The sequence below is a fragment of the Sciurus vulgaris genome, assembly GCF_902686455.1.
Source record: "Sciurus vulgaris genome assembly, chromosome: 2".
Taxonomy (NCBI): Eukaryota; Metazoa; Chordata; class Mammalia; order Rodentia; family Sciuridae; genus Sciurus; species Sciurus vulgaris.
Genome location: NC_136462.1, coordinates 101,200,308 through 101,210,923, shown reverse-complemented (window position 1 = coordinate 101,210,923; position 10,616 = coordinate 101,200,308). Strand labels below are relative to the sequence as shown.

The following is a 10,616-nucleotide window of genomic DNA, read 5'->3' as shown; positions in this document are numbered from 1 at the left end:
GATGAATGGATAAAGAAACTGTGGTATATATACACAATGGAATATTACTCAGCCATAAAGAAGAATAAAATTATGCATTTGCAGATAAATGGATGGAGTTGGAGAATATCGTGCTAAGTGAGATAAGCCAATCCCCAAAATACCAACCAAATGTTTTCTGTGATAAGTGGCTGATGATACACAACAGGGAGGCAAGGGGAGGTAAGGGAAAAATGGAGGAACTTTGGATTGTATAGAGGGAAATGGGGAAGGGAGGGGGCAGGGGAGAGGAAAGATGGTGGAATGAGACATCATTACTCTATGTACATGTATGTTTGCACAAATGGTGTGACTCTACCTTGTGTACATCCAGAGAAATGAAAAGTCGTACCCCATTTGTGTACAATGAATCAAAATGCAGTCTGCTGTCATGTATAACTAAATAGAATGAACAATTAAAAAAAGAAATGTTAAAAAAAAATAAGGAAGGGAAGAAGTGAAGAAAAAAGAAGGGGAAGAAAATCCATAAGAGGGCTCCATAATCCAATAAAAACAGCATTGTTTTAAACCTAAAAAGAGAAAGAAAGAAAGAAAGAGAGAGAGAGAGAGAGAGAGAGGAGAGAGGGAGAGGGAGGGAGGGAGGGAGAAAGGAAGGAAGGAAGGAAGGAAGGAAGGAAGGAAGGAAGGAAGGAAGGAAGGAAGGAAGGAAGGAAGGAAGGAAGGAAGGAAGGAAAACAAGCTGGGAACCAGGCGAACGCTGTGCCTGCAGGCAACCAGCAGCTGTAGACATGCTCTGAGAAAACCCAAATCTGCTACATCAGTCATAGAAAGGAGCTCTCAGAGGTTCCTAGGGACACTCACAGAGGTCAGCAGAACAGCAAAGACAGGAACATTAGCGAGAAGCAGCCAACCAGCCCTGGAAATCTTGTCACATCCACAAAGACACTTTCGCCCCATGAAGAGGAAGAGGAGTCCCATCCAAGTTCAATGTGGAAGAACTGGCAGCCTCGGTGTTCAAAACCATTTCCTCTTTATTTCCTCAGAGGACCCTAATGGATGGTTGGAACATGCCGATCACTCCTAGCTCTACTTCTCTGCCTCACTATTTGTTGCATCACCAGCAAGAAAGGGGCCCTTCACAGGAGGGTTGAGAAAATGGATGGCAAGGCAAGAGTTCATTAGCAATGCTACTGCTAGTAAGGGACTTAACATCGGGAGTTCCCTGGACGTTTCACCACAAAATACATACGTTCAACCTCTGTGTATTTGCTCGGCTTGTTATCATTAACTTGGTTTTAAATGTGATTAGCTGCAGATCTCTAAACTAGAATTTTGTGGAGATCAATAAATCAGTAGATACTCAAACTCTACATGTGCATTGAGTCTGATTGATGGATATATACATAACTGCCTAGCTACATAAATGAGCCATAGTCTTCCAATGGCTCTCCAGCTAAGACAAGGTTTTCCAGTTCTCCAAGTCTCCTTCACCTGTCGGTACCATAAAGTCTATGTTTTCAGGAGTACAGGCCCAACACTCTTTTTTTTATTGAGAAGCTGGGAGAACCTCTAACCGGTGGTTCAATAAATTGTATTACATCCCCCCTCACACTGAATGCCCTACACGCTTTGGCTTTCCATGTGTAATTGCAAGCTGTTATTAGCCCTGAGCTGTGTCCGTTACTGGCCACACTCTTGCTGAGCGGTCAATTTTTTCCCCTGCCATTTCCTTTGCTCACACCATGCTGACCACGTTGGCCAGAGGCGGCCCGAGGTTTATAGTGCAGCATTGATTTTTCTTTTCTCTCAATACTGACAGAATCATAGATCCAAGGCAAATAAAGAAATGCATTCTGGGGTGATGAAATGTCTTTCATTCAGGCTGGATTGAATCAAAGCCCATCACAGAAATGCAGGGCTCTGAAATGCTAGAGAAGCTCATGCCTCAAATTGTGGAAAAATAAATTTTATGTTTTCTCCACTTTCCTTTGGATTTGTCAATCACTGGGGACATGGACAGTGCAGCCGGTGTCCAAACTTGGGCAGTGGGGACATTGTAAACAAAGAGCAGCTGTTACCTCCTTCATTAGTGAGAGTTTTGGTTGTCTTTCTGCTTTGAAGGAGAGTCATTTATTAGCTTATATAACTCCCATATTATTCCATAGAACTGTCCTATTATAAAAATATTGACTGAAGTTTAGCATTTGCTAAGAAATGCACAATAACAATTCACACAATTTCAGAAATTCAAGTTCATTGCCTATTACCAAGGGGCAGCAATGACTGACTGCAATAAATTGAGGAAATCTTCCTTCAAACAAATAACTCCAGTTGACACTTGATGAAGTGTAAATATGACCTTCACTAATTAATTTGGTGATATCCATACTTTGTTTATAGAGATTAATCCAAGTTTGATCTTTAGCACACACGAGAGTACATGTTCACAAAGACAGTAGAATATTCAATGGAAAGACTTCTGGATTGAGAAGTCAGGAGACCTGGATTTTCATTCTTGCTCTTCCATTAACAACAAAACAGCAGCCAGAACACATTACATGGCCTCTCTTGGCCTTTCTTTCTTCATCTGCAAAATGGAGATGACAATACTGAGTACGGGTGCTTTAGATAGTTCAATGGGATAAGGTACATGATCAGCTGCTATAGATCCTGCCACACGTCATTCATCAGCATCACAAGTGTCTTGGTGCTAGCTATGCACAGGAACCAAGATGGGCACTAAGCCTACAGTAGAAAACAGAGTTGGTTCCTGCCTTCCTAAAGATTATGGCCAAGTGGGCATTGCACACATAGCAGATGCTAAAAGTGACTAAAACAATATGATTATCATTCCTTGTGGTACTACATTTTAGAAACAAAGGAGTTGGGCTTCATGAACTTAGGGCTCCTTTCCAATTCCAAGTCCCTTAATCCATGATCAATAATGACCGTGTGTTTGTACCGTATCTGATTATATGTATAATTAGTATGCAACAAATGATTTGTACTTAAGATCTCTCTGCTGAATAGCTCATTTTCTGTTTTGGGACCATTCTTGACTTTTTAAAAAGTCTGTGGAGCCTTTCTAAGCTACCCAGGGAGGGGTCCCATATGGCGTTGTTCTTGATTCCCGTCATAACTTAAAGGGAAACTATCACAATGTCCAGAGCCCTTGATGTCCTACAAATGAAGGAAGAGGATGTCCTCAAATTCCTTGCATCAGGAACCAACTTAGGTGGCACCAACCTTGATTTCCAGATAGAACAATATGTCTACACAAGGAAAAGCGAAGGCATATACATCACACATCTGAAGAGGACCCAGGAGAAGCTCCTGCTGGCAGCTCATGCCATTGCTGCCATCGAAACCCAGCCGAGGTCGGTGTCATATCCTCTAGGAATACTGGCCAGCGGGCTGTGCTGAAGTTTGCTGCTGCCACCAGAGCCACTCCTGTTGCTGGCCGCTTCACTCCTGGAACCTTCACTAACCAGATCCAGGCAGCCTTCCGGGATCCACGTCTTCTGGTGCTTGCTGATCCCACGCTGACCACCCGCCTCTTACGGAAGCATCTTATGTCAATCTGCCCACCATTGCTCTGTGTAACACACTCTCCTCTGTGCTACGTGGACATCGCCATTCCATGCAATGATAAGGGAGCTCATTCTGTGGGTCTGATGTGGATTCTGGCCCGAGAAGTTCTGCGCATGTGTGGCACCATTTCCCTTGAACACCCGTGGGAGGTCATGCCTGATCTCTACTTCTACAGAGATCCTGAAGAGATTGAAAAGGAAGAGCAGGCTGCTGCTGAAAAAGCTGTAACCAAGGAGGAATTTCAGGGTGAATGGACTGCTCCAGCTCCTGAGTTCACTGCTGCTCAACCTGAGGTTGCAGACTGGTCTGAGGGTGTGCAGATGCCCTCTGTGCCTATCCAGCAGTTTCCCTACTGAAGACTGGAGTGCCCAGCCAGCCACTGAAGACTGGTCTGCAGCTACCACTGCTCAGGCTACTGAGTGGGTAGGAACAACCACTGAGTGGTCTTGAGCTGTTCTGCAGACACTTATTAAGCAAAATGTAAATAAGGTTATGGAAAATAATCACCAGTTTCTTAAAAAAAAAAAAAAAAAAAAGTTCCGTGGAAAATCCTCATTTAGTTTGGAGTTTGCTTTCCTCCAACTGACTGTTTTGCAGTGAGCATCTGTGTTCTGCACAGCACATATATGTGATGAAATTAGTCTCTGTGATGAAATTAAAATGTAAAACATTCATTGAGCAGTGCCAGTCACCATTTACATCTAAAGCACAAAATAAAACAAGTCAACATCTCTAAAAAATATAGGGGACCTTTCGAAAGTTATGTATGTACTTATTTCTTTTCCATTCTGCTTAATTCTAGAAAACAACTTGAAATAGTGTTTTTGTTTCATTTTGTTTGTTTTCTGCTATTGGGAAGTGAACCCAGGGCCTCACATATGCTAGGTGAGGGCTCTACCAAGGGCTACATTCTAGTCTTTTTTTAAGTATCTATTTTATTTGAGACAGCATCTCACTAAACTGCCCAGGCTGACCTTGGATTTATAATCCTTCTGCCTCAGCCTCCATAGTAGCTGAGATTACAGACCTGCACCACTGCCCCTGGCTTAAGTATCATTTTAAATGCAAGTTGAAGCATACATGATGCCCTGGGTTTGATCTCCAGCACTGCAATCAATCAATCAGTCAATCAATGGTAAATGTAAGTTGAAATTTCAAGAATACACACACACACACACACACACACACACAAAATCCACATTGTTCTTCATCCAACACATCAAATCCAGGTCCCAGGATGCTGTGGGTATAGCACTGAGCTATACCCACAAACTCTACTGAGAGAGTTTACTTAGTATTCACAAGTCCCTGTGTTAAATCCCTATTACAAGTATAGCCAATAAGCTTGACTTATAAAAGGTACTTAGAGATTGCAAGTAGTACTAGGACATCTTCAGTTTCTACTCATAAAGACCAGACACCTATCTATGACTTAAATTTGGAAGACAAGAAGCCTACTTTTTAATTCATCCCTGGCATCTGGCACATAACGTGTGCTTAATGAATGTGGGTCAGCCAACCAATTTGTGCCCCAATCAGTTAAAGCCTGTTTTAGGATTCCATGAGCAAACTTTGTGAATGACCAGAGCTCAGAGCTAGGTAGTCATGACACATTTTGAGTTTAAAATGCTCAAGTGTTTCTATAATTTGGAATTAAAGAAACTTATCTGGAAACCAGGTAAATCTCTATAGTTCTCTGTGCTTTGGAGAGCATGAAGGCAAGAACCCATGAGAAAGAGGAAACTATAAATCAGAAATGCTCAGTATTTTCTCCCTGTACAGCTAGGAATGGAGAAGGAAGCAAGGCTTTTCATCTTTGCTTCTGACTGATTCACTGTCTCAAATTATCCTCCAGAATGCACACACACACTAAAAAAAAAGCCACATTGTTCTTCATCCAATATATCAAATCCAATCCCAGGACACTGGAGTATAGCTCAGTGGCCAAGAGTTTGCTTAATATGTACGAGGTCCTGAGCTCAATTCCTAGCACTGAAAAAAAAAAAAAACAGCTCCCCCAAATATGAAAATTTTCCAAGTGTAGCCATAAGCTTGTCTCTGGAATGGGCTCTTTATTTTGTTTATTGACGCTTGAGTTGATTTTGCAAAGCCTTTCCCATTTTTCTGCATGTGGGCAATGACAAGTCACCTTCTTGAACATCTGTTTGACTCTCTACATATGACATAATTCCAATGACTGAGCCAAAATTATAAGCTTAAATGGCAATACTTATAAAATGCTAATGTGTATAAAATGCACTCCTGCTGTTTTTCAGAAAAGGATCTAGTCGATTTATGAAAGCCATTACTCACACAAGGCACATATGTCAATTTAGCACGGTTCTTATTCCCAGACTCTACTATTCCTTGGTAATTTATGTAAAGTAGATAGTATAATCACTTGGGCCAGAAAATACTCTGCTCAGTTCTACCTTGGCCCCAAGGAATGTGCATTCAACATGCATTTCATAAGCACCCACGATATGTCAGGATCTAAGTTCTCTGCCATCCTGGACATCCTTGGAAAAACAATACAAGCGAAAGGTCAAGATTCAGCTGTGGGGCACTATGATAGAGGACATGGTCAAGGATGTGCAGGCCTAGGAGGTGGCTGGCTTCTGGAAGGAGAGGCACAGTCTTGAAACACTTCCCAGGCATTTTTGAGCTGAGTTTTGAAGAAAGGTTCAAGAGGCAAAGGAAGTTGAAGCCAGGGAAGTAACAGATACAAAGGAGGGGCAAGTCCAGGAGCCAAGGAAATGTGTTCCTGGATTTCACAAGGAGCCTACTTTTGTATGCAAGCTCTAGAGTGCCCCCAGAGAGGAACATCAGAAAGTGTACAGTGCTGGGAGGGGAAATGCCCGCCCCTCCCCACCGGGGTTGGGGATGTGAGAGAAATGGCCACACACCATTATCACGTGACTTACCCCCAACTAGACACAGCCAGAATCTACACCTCCACCTCACTCATCCATGAGTCAGAATCTCAAGGTTCAAGATCACCAGAAAGTCACTCATCCATGGGTCAGAATCTCAGGGTTCCAGATCCCTCCGAAGCTTTTCCCCACAGCCTCGACCCTCACTCAGCCAGCTCCTTGGAATTCAGACAATGGGCCCATGAGCTATCTGGAAGGACAAAGCCCACCTGTGACATCTCCTGGTGAACTTCCGCTCAGAGGTTGGCACACCAGGGTCTAGCCTCCATTTGCCTCAATGTTGATGTGGAAATGGGATCAGGAAATGAGGCAGAGAGAGATACTCTCAGTTTTAGGGAGAAGAGCAAGCAGAGCTAGATTCAGCCTGAGGCCAGGAGGACAAAGAAAATTCACCCTGAAAACTCACCCAGTCGGCTCTCACGAGGCGGTCTGACAGTGCCCGTTTATCATTCACCTTAATTCAATCAATTCTGATTTGCGGGAACATCAGCTGTTTGAAGAGATAGGTGACTTCGCCAATACATTCCTGCTTATCTTTCTCACTGGCTAAATTAGTAAATTTAACAACAATGACAAAAAGAAAAAAAAAACTTCAGGGATTTGGAGAGGGAAAATGTTTGGGTAGAATCATGGATCAAAAAGAGTTGATTAAATGTTTATTTTGGGTATATATAGCCATATAGATATGGCATCTTTATGACTTTACAGGAAACTTTCAATAATTTAAAGAATAAAAATTATGCCATATGTATTAGGTGCCAAAACCCCATGTGATGCATTAAAAATAAATGATGGGTTATTATTCATTTTATTATTACAACTTAAATCTTTTGGAATAAAATGGATATAAAATTTTTAATTGTACAGTATTGTTCTTGCAGAGGATCCTTTTAGAAACCAGAGGTGAAATTGCCCAAATGTTACCCCAAATCTGAGAGGGCAAACAGATCTGGTTTTGGATAGATTTCCTATGAATGCCATCAGGTTTGACTCTCTGCCTAGGACAAATGGGGACATTTAAGAAAAATCATCTCTTCTTCCTTCCCTCTGGAATCAAGAATTCCACATGCCAATGAAACTAAACCTCGAGGGTTGGACCAGTATGACATGATCCGTTCACCTGCTGTGTCCCCAACACCTGGATAAGTGCCTGGCACATCAGAGCTACTCAATTAGTATCTGTTTAATGATAAGTGATGAAAGAGTGAATACATGATCATAAGCCTTGTTTCTGATAAACTCATACCAAGCCCTTTTGGCTTCTTGTCACCAGTGCAACACACTGGATATGTCGCTCTAGACCCACAGGGTGTTTTTCTCTGCCTGCAACTCTCTTCCTGGTTTGTTCCTGGCTGGATTCTCATCACAAGTTTCTGCCAATGGCCATCTTTTCAAGGTGACTCTCCCTGACTACAATATTAGAGAGAAAAAAAATGCCATCCCACCAAAAGTCACCAGCTATCCCCTTCTCCTGCCTTATCTTCTTCAGAGAAACTACTAGTCTGGTAAAATGCATTAGTATGATGTGTTGATTTTCCATGGCTGCTGTGACAATAACCACATTTTTTTATGTTTTTCTTAGTGCATTATAGTCATACACAACATCAGGGTTCATTTTGCAAGCATAGAATAAAATTACCCCAATCCTAATGGCTTAAAACAACACATTTTAAAAAAATTTTTAATTGGAACAATATTTGTACATCTTTAACTGGATACATTATGGTAATTCAATACACGTATGCAGTATGTAATAATCAGATGAGGGTAATAAGAATTTCCATCTCTTCAAACTTTAATCATATTTTTCTTTTCTCTTTTATTAGTGCACTGTAATTATACATAATCGTGGAATTTGTTATATATTTGTACATGCATACAATATAACAATATAATTTGGTGAATTTCATTCCATCTTATAGTTCTGTAGTTTAGAAGTCCAACACAGTCCTCACTGGGCTAAAATCGAGATGTACTTGGTTCCTTTCTAGGGACCCTAGTGGGGAATTCATTTCCATGCATTTTCTGGCTTCTAGAGCCCCTCACAATCTTTGGTGCATGATCCTTTTCCTCCAACTTCCAAACCAGCCACATTGCCTTTCTCTGATCATTCTTCTACCGTCCTATCTCCTTCCAACCACATTCAGGAAACATTCTTACTTTTAAGGACCTCTGTGATTAGACTCAACCCACCCAAATAATCTAGAATAATCACCCCATCTCAAGGTCTTTAACTTAATCACATTTACAAGTCTCTTTGCCATGTAAGGTACATATTCACAGGCCCAGGAATTAGGATGTAGACATGTCCAGGGTGCATTATCCTGCCTGCTAACTACATATGACACTCATTTATTTTTTTCTTGTCTATTGTCTGAATCCCACAGGCTGTAAATTCCATAGCAGCCAGGAATTTTGTCTCATTTGCTATTAACTGTATCCGCAGCATCTTGAATAGCATCTGGCATGTTAGTCACTTAGGAAATATTTGTGAAATGAACAAATAAAACAATACTGCCCTGTGTATGAAAAGGTTGTTTGGGTTGATCTTTTGCCAACCCGCTGTCTTTCCCTAGCTGTAAAGCTTTTATGCTCCACTTAAATCATCCTCTTTATATACTTGTAAGAATGACATAATTGCTCAGAATTCTTCAAGAGCTAAGGACAAGAGCATTTTGTAATATTTGAAAGTATCACACACATTTATTTACTCTATAGGGAAAATCAGTTGTAGGATTTATTAGAATCAAGTTTCACCAGCATCCCCTCTTCCTTTAGCAACATCTTACTACAAAGAACAAGACTGGCTGAAACAAGATGGTATCTCCATTGCAAGAGATGGAAAGATGTATATCTAGGACCCTTTCTTTCCAATGAGAGGTTTATAGAATTTGGTCCCAAGGAAGACAGATTAATAAATTACAGTCCTTCTAGCTCACTGGGATAGTGTGGAATCACATAAAGGACATGGATCAAAGAATCCTCAGTTCCCATCACTTTCAAACCATGTACTTCTAGGCAATCTCAGTTGTCAGCCTGAGCATGGTCAGGGACTAAATGAAATTCATGATAGAGTGTGGCATACAAAAGCCCTGGGTAAGGATCAGTTCCTTCTCCTTCTCCTTGCAGATCTCATACTCTGTCAGGTGGAAGGATGGAAAAGGGGACCTAAGAACAAGTAGAAAAGGAACGAGGACAGTTGGGCAGAACTGAGGAATGAGAGTCTGCCGGCAGTGGAGGCTACTCTTTCAAAGATGATGATGGTGATGATGATGATGATGATGATGATGATGATGATGATGATGATGATGGAGCCCCTGGGTATAAATATCCAAGGAAAACATGGGGTTTTTCTCTCAAGATAGTGGGAGAAGATAACTCCAACCTGGTATTCCAGTCTGCCATCAGCCAACCTTCCCTAACTCCATCAATGTGCTAACCTCCTTCTGCAGGGAGAATTCAGGAAAACTGTCCATCGGGAAAATGAAGCCTTGAAATGAGTCAACATATGCTGGAAGAGTCATTCCATGACCCTGCATGTGAATTGTTGTTCCAGTTTATTCAACTAGAAAGTAGAAAGTCTTCACATTAAAAAAGACTGAGTTCACTTTTTCAGAAAAAGGAAAATGTAATGAATTAGTGAGGTGTCTCTCATCCAAAATGCTCTATTTCTTTCCTCCCATCCCACATCCCAATCTTACCATCAGCTCCAATTCTTCCATTAAATCTTTTCTGATCACTCCCAGCTTTTGATATTTTTGTTCCCCAACTCTTTATAATTTATGATCTCTATCACTGATTCCCAAACCCAATTGATCATCATAATCCCCTGATTAAGGATAAATTGCTGGCTTGTATTACAGTGACAAACACCCCAGTGTCTCAACGTGTAACCACTGAAGGTTTATTTGTTACTGACGCAAAGCCCACTGCAAGTCTGGGTGGTTTACCAGTGCCATTCCATCTCATGAAGTGACTCAGAGACCCAGGCAAAGGACGACTCCACCATGCTATACCTGAACTGTCCAGGTATGATCTCCTTGACTGGCACAGCAATGGGAGAAAATGCTGGATGGTTTGACACTGGCAATTAAATGTATCAACCCAGAGGTG

General features: G+C 41.5%; 1 pseudogene across 1 annotated transcript; it reads left to right on the top strand.

The window, feature by feature from the left end:
- Window positions 1-3,138: 3,138 nt before the first annotated feature.
- Window positions 3,139-4,070, top strand: LOC306655490 (small ribosomal subunit protein uS2-like; annotated as a pseudogene). The gene has a single exon. The product of its transcript is annotated as a small ribosomal subunit protein uS2-like (transcript).
- Window positions 4,071-10,616: the final 6,546 nt, after the last annotated feature.